Source organism: Microplitis mediator, chromosome 2 (genome assembly GCF_029852145.1).
Source record: "Microplitis mediator isolate UGA2020A chromosome 2, iyMicMedi2.1, whole genome shotgun sequence".
Lineage (NCBI taxonomy): Eukaryota > Metazoa > Arthropoda > Insecta > Hymenoptera > Braconidae > Microplitis > Microplitis mediator.
The window spans coordinates 19,336,023-19,350,638 of record NC_079970.1 but is presented as its reverse complement, the minus strand read 5'-3'; the positions used below and the strand labels follow the sequence as shown (position 1 = coordinate 19,350,638).

The following is a 14,616-nucleotide window of genomic DNA, read 5'->3' as shown; positions in this document are numbered from 1 at the left end:
CTTTGATATTAAATTGGTGAAAAAAATAATTAGTTTTAGTAACGTATGCAATTAACAATAAAATACGTCGAAAAAATCGAAAAGATTTACGGAAGAATTAAATATGATGAACGGGAGGGTCAGACGAAATTGGGTTGCTTCGAAAATATATATTCTTTTGTCTCAAAAATGCCGCTCATTTTTCTCTAGATTACCCTAATTTTTTTTTTAAATCTTTATATGTTGAAAAAAAATCGGTTGGTCAGTTTTAAAAGACAATTTATTTTTTACATAAAATTTTTTTGTTTTTTTTTTAATACTTGGTTATCAAATAGGAGATTTTTGGAAATTTTATTTTATATTTATATAATTAAAAAAAAATCGATGCAAGTCCACGCTATCTTAGTGTTAAATTCAACTACGAAAACGGTGTTAAAATAACACTGGTAGCGATGTTAAAATTTTTCCCAGTGTTAAAAAGAAGTAGTTTTATTTTTGAAGTATCAGAAGTCAAATTGTATATCAAATAAAAAAAAAAATGTTTATTGTTTCAAAAATTGATGATACGACAAATTTGCCAATTTATGGATAAATCCAACGAATATTTGTCCACAATAACATGTTGATGTTATTGTATGAAATATAGGAAACAGATTTTTATGATTAAAGTCTGTTTGTAAACTAAATCAGCTTGAAAAAACAAATAAAAGTATCAATGTTGAATGTATCATCTCTAAATCAGTTATTCTTCATATTACCTTATGAAGAACATAAGAATTATAATATTATCCCTAAATATAGGGGAGCCTGGGGCACGAAGACCCCCTTCGAAAGTTAAGAAAAAATTATTTTTTTATTTTTCGTCGAGTTATGACCTCTATAAAGTTTTTATCATATTTTAGGTCAATGTGTGATATGTGGGGTAAAATGGACCACTCGAAAAATAGCTCTTCGAGCTCGAAAATACTTTTGTATGCCATTGTTTTCGAAAAAAACCATTTTTTAGCATTTCTTTCTCCCACGATGTCTCGCGAACGAATTAACCGATTTTGATGGGTGAGGCGGCAATCGACGCGTTTTATTAAGTTCTAGAGCTGATTAGATTTTAAAATCAAATGATTCAATTTTTTTGTAGATATCCGAAAAAAATACGTTTTTCACTATTTTTTTAATCAACGGTATCTCGTAAACGAATGGACCAATTAAGACGGTTGAGGCGGCAATCGACGTGTTTTATCAAGTTCTAAAGCTGATTAGATTTTGGAATCAATCCATCGAGCAAATTAAAAGTTATCCAAATAAAACATTTTTGAAAAAATTTTATTTTCGAAATATCTCCGAACGCACCCTACCGATTAAGTTCAAATTTTTACAGCTTCAAGATATTAACAAGCCGCGTCGAATGACACCTCAAAGATCAAAATCGGTTCATCCGTTCAAGAGTTATGAATATTTACATACATACGTACGTACACACATACACTCGGACATCATCGTGAAATTAGTCAGGATAGCTTCCTAGAACCTCAAAACGTCAAAATCTGACAGAAATTCGGTTTTTGCAAATCGGACCGAAACCAATAACTTCCCGAATTTTTGAAAATTTTCAATTTTCTTAGCGGGAAGTTGAAAAATTGTTTTTCGATTTTTTGCAAAATTTCGACTGATTCTTCCGAAATAGACGGAAAATAAACGAATTTGATGTTTAAAAGCCACAAAAAGAAAAAACCGGCTTAAGGGGGCCTTCGTACCCCAGGCTCCCCTATAATAAAATAAATGATCAAAAATTTATGCAATATGGTCAGTTTAATAAAAGTGGCATTTCTTATTTTATAGACAATAAAATCTTTTTTACTTCAATTAACAGTAATTTCGTGATTTCAACGGAATATTATTATTATTCTTTTTCCATTTTATTGATCTCAAAAGACTTATACTCAGACTCTTATACTTCGATGGCAGGTAATTTACTCCGGCATGAACACCGTTTTAGCACAAATTAAATAACACCACTAAATAGTACCGCTACACCGATGTGGGTTGATTTCAACACCACCCCGGTATAAAAATCAGTCTATTTCAAGACCGCTTTTTGTACAGAATATATTTATATTTATTAACATGAACCGAATGTACACTGTAAAAAGAGCGGTGTTGACAATAGATACAATTTAACACCGCGCGGTGTTAAAATGAAATAACACCGGTGTAAGCAGTAAAGAATATTTACACCGGCAGCGGTTATTTTAACACCGAAAATTTTAACACCTACACTGTCTGGACTTATTTCGATTTTTTTTTTACAGTGTAGTATCATTATATAAAAATAAATACATTTTCAAAATTCGATTTAAAAAAATAAATACCACATCAAACAAAAAATAAAGATAAGAAGATATAAAAATCCAAGGATTGGTCTACAAGACTTTGTCAAATAAAATGAGATATAAATCGTAATTCCTTGAAGATGATGTTAAGAAAAAAAAAATATATTGGCTTACGGTAAACCATATCCTCTTTTTTTTTGATCAAATTCTATTTGTTTTTTTATTTACTTTGAGCTATCACTTTTTATTTTGTTTGAGGCCTTAACGAATATGCGAGTGTAAAATTTTAGATTGGTTTCCACATTCACTGAAGACAAAGCCAACAAACACAATAAAGCAAAACTAGAGGCGAAAAGTTAAGCCAGAAACCAACATCACTAAAATTAAATTTACTATAGATAGATACACAAGACCACAATTCGTCATATCTTGTTCATGACGTCTCTTGTTTCTGTTATTTACTTTTATTATTCGATTCTCTCGTGAGTTAAAGTAACAATTCAAATATTTATTTAATTTAGATACTTTAAAGTTTATTAATTGAGTAACTTTCAAATTTTATTACTTTTAAATTCAATAACATACATTTCAAATGGTAATAAAAAAGTTTACTTTTGAAATAAAAAAGTAATTTAATATAAAAACTTGTCAGAATTCTTTATAAAGTGAAATCATTTACATTAACTTTGCTGAATTTTGGCTTCAAAAATGTCTTTAATGTTTTTTTTATTTAAATATTGTTTTTTATTTATTGCATAATTTTAACCATTTTAGGGAAGAGGGGGCAATACGACTTCTTATTCCATAATGGCTCCCTTCCAAAATTTTTTTGTTATCATTTTCATGTTCATTATGGACATAATAACTTTCCAGTGCTTCACTGGGGAAAGATGGACCCATGACAAAAATTTTTAAAATTTCACTCTCACGTATTTTTTCGTTTATCAAAAGCGAAACGGAAAAAAATACACAGAAATTTACATGAAAAAAAAAAAGAAACAAAAATTAAACAACGATTAATTTTGATTATTTTTTGCCACCAACTAAATGCTATCGTAAAGTGCAAATATCACGCAGAGTTGAAAGAAAAAAAAACGGATAAAATGATAACAGATCTTCATGATAAGCTTAAAATTATCAGCGTTTCAACTTTCATCCTTTGGCTTACGATATCCCACTTCGTAAAGCTCGTGATTCTACACGAACATTTAAACGAGAAGCGACAGACGTAATCTTATAGAATTGGCTTTTTAGTTCTGCTCGTTTAACGCAGATTTTATTTTAACCTATTAGTTGCATCAATGTTATAAATTGTAAAAGTACAGATATATATGTAACCATGTGAAACAAGTTAGTTTCAAAAACGTTCATGACAGTGAACTTCTAATTTTGAGACAATTCTGAACTTTGAGTTGAGCATTTTTGGAAGTTTAAAAAATTAAAAATTAGAAAAATTTTTAATCTCCAATCTTTGGTTTTGAAAAGTTCTTATAAAAAATCATTAAACATTCATATATAATTGGTTTTCAAGTCTTTTTTTTCTAATATTTTTTAACTAGTAAATTTTTCAAGCCAAAATATTTTCGCTCAAATAATTCAGAAAAATATTCCTTAAATCCCGCAGTTGAAAATCGTTTTTACTCTCGAATTTCTTTGAAAATCCAAAAATAATAATTAACTCAAAGTTCAAAATTGTCTCAAATTTGGAAGTTCACGGTTATGAACCTTTTTAGAACATTTTTTAAACGGGTATATACTATATATAATATAAAGAAGTAGTGTTCTGATCGATTTCAAGAAGTTGACATTAAAATGGAAATAACTAGAAAGTTATGCAGAATTTGAAAAATCTTTATTCAAAATAATTTGTAGGGAATAAAATTCTCTACAAAAAAGATTATATGACATTTTGTGATAAGTCTGATAGTTACACCGGAAAAGTAAAAAGATCTCGAAATTTACTATAAATTTGAAGTCAAGCTCAAATAACTTTTGAACAGATGAATTCATCAAAAAATCATAAGAGACCTTTTTTGTGGAGCGTTAAATTCCCCACAAAAATGTATCCTGGGCTCATTTGTACAATACACCATTTCCGAGGTATAAAATTCTAAACTGAATTTTTTTTTTTCCCATGTTATTTAAATGGGAAATAGAAAATCGCAATCAAGGAGTACTTAATATTAATATAAGTAAGTGTTTTTGTAATTAGATGATAACGACCTAAATTGCGTGTTCTTTATTATTTATTCATTCTATGACGTTTCGTTAGTTTATTCCAACATCAGGTATCTACCCATATAGCATTCAAGTCGGATTGACTGCTTTATTTGGTCTTTTTGAAGGCGTCCTCAAAAAGTCTTACAACGACTTCTTAAAGGTGCCATTTTTAAGAACTCTTAATTAAGAGTTCTTAAAAACTCTATAAATAAGACGTCAGTTTTGTGATGACTAAATTTATTCTTTTTTAAACTTCTTTATGAAGTCGAGATTAGGAGCTCCTTAAAGACCTCATGGTAAATTCATACTGAAGTCTTATTTGCGAAGTTAGAAGAAAGAACTCTTTGAGAACTCTTTTTAAAGACGTCTTACTGAGCTCGCTAGGTGGCTCATTCGACATCTTGAGAACTTCTCTAAGATGTTGATGAGACGTCCGAATCATAAATAGGAATTCGTTCAGAACTCATGAAGACGTCATTTTGCTATCGAGGTATTAGAACAATACACATTATTATGTTGAAATTATTAATTAAGAAACATATATAAGTAAATTTTAACAGGCGTCTTCTTTTATCCTATTGAAACTTTTGAGTGTGTCCTTGGAAAATAGTTGATTTTATTCAATCGGTCTAAGATATAAGTATATAAGTGATGATTGGAAATAAAGCTAACGCGATGAACAATAAACCGATTGTTTAAACAAGAAATAAAATTTGATTCTGTACGAAATGTGACGGAATTTACAATTTTATTTAATTTAGTTCTTTCTGTTATCTTCCGTAAATTCGATGTTCAAAGAAACTTGTTTAAAATACATATATATAGAGCGATTGGTACGTACGTGACTACAAAGTCAAATCGAAGCAAACTTTAAAAATAAATAAAGAATATTGAAAAGGAAAATATTTGTTAAGCAAAAAAAACTGTTTGTGTTATCAGTTAAAAGTAATGTACTTAAATGTAAAAATTTTCTCATTTCAGGTGAATGGAATTCTCTTCACGGAATATGCATAATTTATTTTAAATTTAATTTTAAATATTTGTTGACTTTAATAAACTTAAATTTTAGAGTTTATGTCATATATACATAGTTAATGTATAAGAGAATATGTATAGAATAATTTATTAAATCTACTTTATCTAACCTGCCTCATGGGAAATTCGTTTTTATAAATTGTTGACAAAAAAAAAAAATAAACTAGATCTTGAGCTCTTTGTTGATAAATTTATAAAATTTTATTTATTCAATATCAAGTGATAATTTAGTATATATAAAATTTTGTACAGTTTTTTATTACACACTCATTAATTTAATTAGTTAATTAATCACCTCATATATATCCTAGTTATTAAAATTTATCGAATCTTTCTAATAAATAATTTTATCCGTCCGACCAAAAATTTATTTGCTTAATATATTTTATGATACAGATTATAAAAAAAAAAAATAATTTCAATTAATAATTATGACGGAAATAAATATTAATTATTTAATGTCAATACGAACTATATTAATACTATTGGATTTTCCTCAGTTCAAACGGAATAAAGGGATAGATGAAGAAATTCCAATAACACGTACATCATACATGAGCATGAGAATATAATTCCAAAGTCCTTTCTCTCATACAATAGATATATAGATAAACAACTGTAGTATCGAAAGGACATATTCCTCTATAGTAGACATGATAACGTGATAGCACGTTCTCCAATCGTGTTAAACCATCTCGAGCAATTTGTCCATTTGACGTGATTTAATCATACTCAACGATTCTCATTTATGATACTTGAATTATTGCAATCTTGTGTATTGAAATATTTTCATTTTATAATAAAGTGCACGGAACAAAAAAAAAAACAGAATATTAATGTAGCAAAAAACCGGAATTTATTTTTAATAATTAGTGAACGAAATATTAAAAATTAATAAAGAATAGTGAAATGTAAAATTTTTTATCCAACATTAGTATTGCTATGTATTTGATACAAAATCGTTTACTAATTTGTATAGATTCACTGCTTTGTAAGAAAAATTATTTTCGAAAATGTTCGAAAAAAGTGAACGTCAAAATTTGAGACGATTCTGAACTTTAAGTTGATCATCTTTTGGGTTTTCAAAAAAATTCAAAAGTAAAAGAAATTTTCGATCTCTTGACCTCGTTCTTGAACAGTTCTGATAAATAAAAAATCATCTATAATTCGTATTTGAACATTTTTTTAAAATGTTTTCAAACCAGCATAATTCTCAAATCGAATTTTTTCGCTTAAGAAGTTTCGAAAAATCTGCCGGGGAAATATTCAGTTGAAAATTTGTTTGTAATCATGAATTTTGTTAAAAGATGTACCTGAAGATCGAAACGTTTTTTGCTCAACGAAATGTAAAAAAATTTATGTAATTTGACTTTAAAGGTGACTTAAAGGATAGTTAGGGGTGGCCTGGAATTTTCGGCTGCCGTGTGAAACTTTTCAGAAATCAAGATCCAGTAGATTTTTTACTTTTCGTTTTGTATTTTTATTTCCGCTCCGGGAAAAACGTTCTGATCTTCAGGTACATGTTAAAAGTTCAAAAAATGATTAACTCTTAATTCTGAAATGTTCAAAATTTGGAAATTCATTCTTATAAACATATTATGGAACATTTTTCAAAGAAATGTTTTTTTGGCATGCCCTGTAGTATACTATACACTATTTTAAAAAATAAATGAATATCATTGCTTTTAGACATAAATTTATGATATAGGTTTTCTCATATATTTTAAATTTTGATATAAATGTTTACCGTTTTTAGATGAATTATGGTTCCAGTTTATAATTTTTATGTAGATATTAATATTAAGTCAGAAATATACTTCGAACTAATAAATTTCCGAGCCCCAGTTTCTTCCGTGTTAACATATATGTTTATTTTTTTTAATTTTACTGTACTAGTATTACTTTTTAAGAAATTACTAAATGACTAAGTCTGACTAAATAACGTATCAATTTTTTTTTTTTATATTATTTATTTTTTTTTTCGTTAGTTACTTTCTTCCCTCTTTTTTTTGCCGCAATAAATCGGCGCAATCAGATAGGTAGAGAACGGCGTTGCCGTTGCGAGAGTTACCAAGGGATTTATTTTCCTAGGATATCAGTGGATGTAGAGAGTAAAGTTAAGCAGAGTAAAACGTAAAAAAAAAAAAATAAAATAAAGTTAAATAAAATAAAACAGAAAGTGATGAAGTAATCCACATTTTTTTTCTCTTTTATAAGAAGGATTATTTTCCTATATATATTTTCCGAAGGGTATTTAAATTTTCACATACTTGTTGATAGAGATAAAGGGAAATATTATACTCCATCATCCAGAAATATATTACTTTTATTTTATTTTTAGTAGTAAATATGATTATTTATTTTTTTGGATACTGTAACTCATCGGCTTGTAACCAAGACAGCAAAAGAGGAATTTGGATTTGTTTTTAATCTCTCGGGAATCAAATGAACTCGTTAAATTGTGAATCTATAGAAATACTATACTTTTTTTTTTAATTTAATTATCTTAAGTAATCACTAAACTAATTGATTTTTATTCAATTAATTTTAATAGAATATTTCATGAAAAATAAAAGTTATCCCAAGAAAACATAATTTAGATCTAAAGTGATCTCAATTCTGCATACAGTTAAGATCTACGGAGATCTGGTTCTTCCATTTTCAGATTTACGATCAAGCCAAATTGGCGATCGGTAGCCGCTACCGATTATTTCGGAAACAGTTACCGAGCTGGTACCGATTTCAATCGGTAACGGCTACCAAAATAATCGGTAGCTTTTACCGATTTTTTAGAATCAGTTACGTACACACACGCACACACACGCACTCGCACACACGCGCGCTCGCACACATGCACAAACGCACAGACACACACACATACACGCACACACATGCACATACACGTGCACTCAAGCACACTCGTACACTCGTACACACATCTCGCGTGTAACATCCCTCAGAAATATTTTTTTGATGTCCACTGACATTCGTCAGTAGAAATAATCGGTTACCGTTACCGGAATAATCGGTAGCTGTTACCGAAATAATCAATACCAGCTACCGATTATTCCCGTAACAGCTACCGATTATTTCGGTAGCCGTTACCGATTGAAATCGGTAGCTGTTACCGAAAAGTAATTGGTAGCAGCTATTATATAATATTACCGATTATTTTTTTCCGTGTACATAACATTCACAAATTCTTCGTATTACGGGAATCATTACCATAATATTATAGTAATGGTTCCCATATTGTCATAGTCAAAGTTATCATACATTATGGGAATCATTACCAGAATATATGGTAATGCTTACCCTCATATGATGGTAATATTTCACACATATCATCGACGCAGTTTCCACAATGTACAGGGTTTATTCCCATACGCACCTTAAAACCGTTCAAATGTGGATACAGGATTTTATTACTATGTCACTCTATTACCATACGATATAGGAAATTTTATCATAATTATAAGAATTATTCGCATAATTATAAAAACTTTTCTCGAAAATAGACGTATATCCCATAACTCTCAGTAATTATTACCATAAAATTACAGGCTTATGTTTTATAACCGTACTAGGAACAGTTACCATAATTTTCTCTCCGTGTAGAACTAAATTACGGAAAAGTCCGATTTTCTAAGATCTAATTACATTTAAATTATTTTCCTCAAGTATTATTCGCTTACTCGACATTGCGCGTTAGTAAATGTGAAAATAAATGAAGTTAAATTTTTTTGTGTAACACTAAGTCGTTACAGATTCTACCGCAGTAAAATGTAGATATTTTTCAGCAGCTTTAGTTTAAGAGTTTTTTTCACAAAAAAAGTCCTCTTGAGTCGATGGCTTCTTTGAGACTTACGTAGGCTATAAGTCATATGTAGTAAAGTTTAGTGGGAGTGTCGTACATAGGAAGTGCAAGTCAGAGAATCGCGGCAATATAATAGATCTTCCATTTTTTTTTTCTTTTCTTTTTTCAGATTATTTTCATCCTACACCTATAGAAAAGTGCTTTACTATATATGTACTCTCTAGAGCATCCGTACTAGTTTAAAAAGTTGACTGGCAAAGTTTCACATCAACAATTGACGATAAATACTGTGATTTAGTAGAAATCGATGAACTCAAAAAATATTTATTTATATTTATATCATTTTTCTATAATTTTATTTTCAAATCAAATGACGTCATAATCAATCGTTGCTATAAATAGTCGATGTATGTAATTAACCTCTGGATCTAAGGCTTACGCAGGTCATTATCAGGCGTTAATTTTGGTTTACGGTCTCCTTGATATTGATATGAAACCTTCCGTATTGCGATCGTATCAAATATCCTCAGGCTATTATCATCTTCCACATTCAAGAATTAAATTGCCTTCCCATCTGTTCGTAGTTATGTACTATCTTAATCTATCCCTTTAATTTTTACATTATTTCTAAAAAATTACTATTGTTGTGTCATTACAATTGTCATGAAAATCAATAGATTTTTTATTCCGTCTTTAATTATTTTTTATGAAATCATTTTTTTTTTTTAATATTCAAATAAATTTAAATTAAGTATAAATAAAAAATATTGGAATTTGTTAGTTTTATTACCAAACAATGCTCGCATAACTGAATTGATGAAAATGTCAAAAAATTTTTGTGGTAAATTATTTTTCCATTGAAATATTAAAAATGTCAGAATTTTTTTTTTTATTAAATTCTATGTTTGTTGTTATATTAAATGTAATATATGTATAGCATATCTATAAATATATTACAAAATTCTTTAAAATAATATTTAATAAAAATATCGCGTTACTAATTTCGAAAGGATATTTGACATATTTTTGTACGCCCGTTTAGCTTGAGGCAGCTTTTTAAAGACAGCGGGGTTGTCAATTTTCTTTTTATTACCAATGGTTTTGTGGACTTATTTTATAACTAAAAATTGAATAAAAAAAAAAAAAATTGAAAGTCAAAAGGGCGTTAAGTCCTTTTGGAATTAGTATACTAATAGAAGGATTTCTTAGTTTTTAAGAAATCATTTCTTAAATATCATTTCTTTGTATTTAACAAATATTTCTTACTATTTAAGAAATAGGGTAGAAGTACCGTTTTTGGTCACTTTAGGGCCAATTTTGGCCACTTAGAATTTTTGAATAAAATAATTTATAAAATACGCAACAACGTAATTCATTTTTTTAAATGTGTTCGAAGATATTTTTATCACACTATTGCAACGAAATTTTTTTTGAATACGGTTTCATTATTTAAAATAAAGTATTAAATGTCCAAAAATGCAGCAGTGGCCTACCCTATTTGTTAAATACAAAGAAATGATGTTTAAGAAATGATTTCTTAAATGCTAAGAAATATTTTTAAATACTAAGAAATCCTTCTATCAGTATACACTGAAAAATTTGTAGAGTAAGCGCGGAGTGGATGACTATTTATTTATTTAATCCCCTTAGAGTGAAATTAACTCCAAAGGTGAGTTTATTTGAATATTAAAAGTGAAAATCGGAGTGAATGTGGGTGGAAATAATATCAAGATCCTCCCGAAATCACTCCGATGAAAAAACAAACTCCCTATTCACTCCGTATACGGAGTGATTTTTTTACTCCGGGATTCCAAGTGACGGAGTGAATTCAGATTAAAATAAAATCCGTAATCACTCCCGATTTTCACAGCGTAACGCGATATATTTTTATTATTGTGTGTTTTCGAAAAAATTTATGTTATAAATATAAATAATAATAAATAAGTAATCATTTAAAATTGCAGTGGAAAAAAGCTTTAACAATTTTTTTACATATTTAAGAATAAATTAGTCGATTAAAATGATTTGTAAATTTTTTAGTTAATACGAAAAAATGTATAGCGTTCATCAGTGTAAATTTTCTCGTTTATTCTGACAGTTTATGTTGGAAAAATAAATATCAAAAGAATTATTTTAGTTGAAACGTATTTTACATGAATATGATGGTCGCTATTTTTTCCATATTAAAACTTAATTATGCAATGTGAGACAAAAGTGCGAATGTCAATTAATGTATAATCTAGAGTAATTTAAATGTAAATAAAAAAAATTATGCCCGTAAATTTATGAAACAAAAATTAACGAATTTAAAATTGTTACATTATAATTAACATTAAAAATTATCAGCTGCGTAATTAAATGTAAATTGTATTAGAGTTAATTGTTAATTTTATTTATAAATATATATCAATTATAAAACCTATATTATTAAGTAAAAAAAATTATATTGAGTAAATAGAATATAAATATTATAAAAAATGAGTATTTTAAAATTTATCAAATGACAGAATGATTTCATAAGAAAAAAATTGGAAGATAAATTGAATCGAATATCGAATCGGCGGATGACGGCTCACGAGCCCCAGCCTCTTCCGCTTGACTGTCGATGGTAAATTCAATGTCAGTTATAAAACACTAATCTTTTCGACATATAGATTTTTTTTTGTTTTTTTTTTTCTTTTCTTTTGAATTTATACTTAAATTATATAAATATCTTGTAGTCATGTGGAAATTTTAGGGGAGGTTTAAATAAGATAAACTGTTCAAGTAAGATGAACTATATACGAATTATAAATACGCTCTAAATTCCATAAATAATATATAAAAAAATTTAAAGTATAAATTAAAATAAAATAAATATATTTTTTTTGTTATCGAAAATAAACAAAAATTTCTATTTGTGAAAATGAATTTTTCAATCTGTATATATTCCACTGTAACTTCATTTAAAACCAATCAAAAATTCCATATATTTAATAAAAATCTATCAACGACATTTCATCATAAAAAAAGTTGAATGGAATAAACAAAATCCATTACTGGAAAATTTTTTATTATCACGGTATGCCAATCAAAAAAAAAAGAAACAATACTCCAGTGCATTAAATGTATTCATCGATAAACAATAAAAAGTTACGCATGTTATTCGAGATTGTATATTGTAAATTTTAATGCATTTTTTTTTTGTATTCTTTGTGTAAATATATCTTTTTTTTTTTAAATTCATTTATTCATATTTTCTATTTTATTCAACAATTGAATGCCTCGGGACGTTAAATTTATTATTAAAAGTAAATTGAAATTTATATGAAAAAAATTAACTGAAAAAAGGATAGAAATGAATAAATAAAAATACAACAGATATACACAAATCCAGATGTCTGATGAAAAAGTCATTTTTAGTGTAAATATAAAACGTAACCGTTTATTAAAGTAAAATTAGAAAAACTGACGCTTAATAGTATAGTGTGTGACAAGGGATGGAATAAGACGATTTCGGACTAAGGTGAAGTTGGCTGCCCGAACCGTAGTCTGAAATCGTGTTTCGTCTTGTGTCATACACCATATTTTTCATGATAAATATGATATGAAGACCAATGGTGTGATCAACTAGTATCATTAGCATAAATTGTCATTTGCAATTTATAATTAAGAGGGGTCTGAACTTTTTTCTCTATCACACTCAAGTCGACGAACGGTACTATCCTTGTTGTACTTACGCGGTAAATCGAAAGTTTGTCCACGTTTTTCTCTTAAACAGGTAAATATTTTTGAAAAATGAAATCGTAGATCGATTATAGAGTAATGTGTCGAGCCTCGTTCTCAATTTCGCGTTTAGAGGTTTTGTCTGAGAGCAAAGCTTGGACAAAAGTTACTACAGACCCTCCTTAAGCAGAAACTATAAATACTACTCATTATTCACACTAAGTTTTATAAAAATAAATAATAGTATATTACACATCAAAGGATAATCGCCTACCCGAACTGAATGCGAAGGCGGCAAACACTTGGATGGGGACGTCTTACCATCCTTCGTAGTGCATATACTATTTTTTGCTAGATCTACACCTGAAAGCTTCAATTTTTGCCTCTTTGCAGGAAGAATAGCGCATGCGCTAATTTTTATAATTTGTTTTCTTATGAACAAAAGAACGAAAAATTTACTGTTTATTTTTTCTTATTTGGAAAAGTCGTTCATCTTACTTGAATTTATGGACATTTTTAAATATTATCTTATTTTAATACAGTACGAATAAATTAGTCTAAAAATGGTATTTGACGTAAAAATATATTATAAAAATATAATGATGCATATTATGTGATTGTAATTGAAAAAAAAAAAAAAAATTAATTTAAATTTATTGATTGTTGTTGATATAAGATTTTTATGTATACTTGTTAGAAAAAGTTTTTTTTATTAATTAATTGTGTAAAAAAGAATTTAAATGTATATAAGTAATGAAATAATAAAAATATTACTAAATAATAATTAATAATGTTTACATATTATTTTATGAATAATATTTGTTTTGAATTTTCTTAACTCAAACTCGTTATAAAAAAGTATAATTGTGTAATATCGTTTCATAAATATTAAAATTATGCCTTTTAATCAATAAAACTGCAGTTGACTTTTACAATACATTTGCTTGCTCTGGACATTTTCCACCGATTGAAGAAAAGAACTAGGGAAAAGCTTTATGGCAGCATAAAATTAAATGGAGCTGACATTCATGCTATATCGTAAATATTGATGTCTCCATATTGTCATATTTCCCTAGTATTTTTTATTTAAAGCACAGTGCCAAATGCATTTTATTGCGCGAAAAATTAGCATCACAAAATTGAAAGTAAGCTTTTATTGAAAGTTTTCCTTTAAAATTAAAGATAATCATTTGAAGTCATTGAAAAGTCCAAATTGGTTAAAAATATAAAATATAATTATAGATTAGCTTATTTATACAGGAAAAGAGCGGGAAAACGGGACTGGGTGAGCAAAACGGACCACCCCAAAAATTTGGTAAGAAATGTTTTTTCAGAAATTGTTTCTAACTTTTATTCAAGACTCTCATCATCCTTTTCTTGCTGTTCTGAGTGTCCCAAAAGTTTTTCTGAAAGAGATTTTTTTTTTTTAATTTTTTTTTCAAGAATTTTTCAGTTGATGCATGTAGAAAAAATACATGTGGTATCTTATTCTCTATATTTAATTTTTATATACGTTAATTACCTTTAATAATG

The 14,616-nt window shown here is 27.8% G+C and overlaps 1 protein-coding gene and 1 long non-coding RNA gene across 5 annotated transcripts in view; one reads left to right on the top strand and one right to left on the bottom strand.

Annotated features, from left to right (window-relative positions):
• LOC130664285 (allatostatin-A receptor-like) overlaps nucleotides 1-13,694 on the top strand; it is a 31,162-nt gene extending 17,468 nt beyond the window's left edge. For 2 of the 4 annotated variants that reach the window (XM_057464177.1, XM_057464175.1), the window contains exon 5: nucleotides 6,062-13,694. The gene's annotated coding sequence lies outside the window, so the exon portion shown is untranslated. Of the gene's footprint in view, nucleotides 1-5,507; nucleotides 5,749-6,061 lie in introns of those variants that run through there. The other 2 variants (XM_057464176.1, XM_057464174.1) reach the window with 2 other exon arrangements.
• The window catches only part of LOC130664287 (uncharacterized), a 77,333-nt gene that overhangs the window by 17,341 nt on the left and 45,376 nt on the right, over nucleotides 1-14,616 (bottom strand). The gene's annotated exons all lie outside the window — the stretch shown is intronic.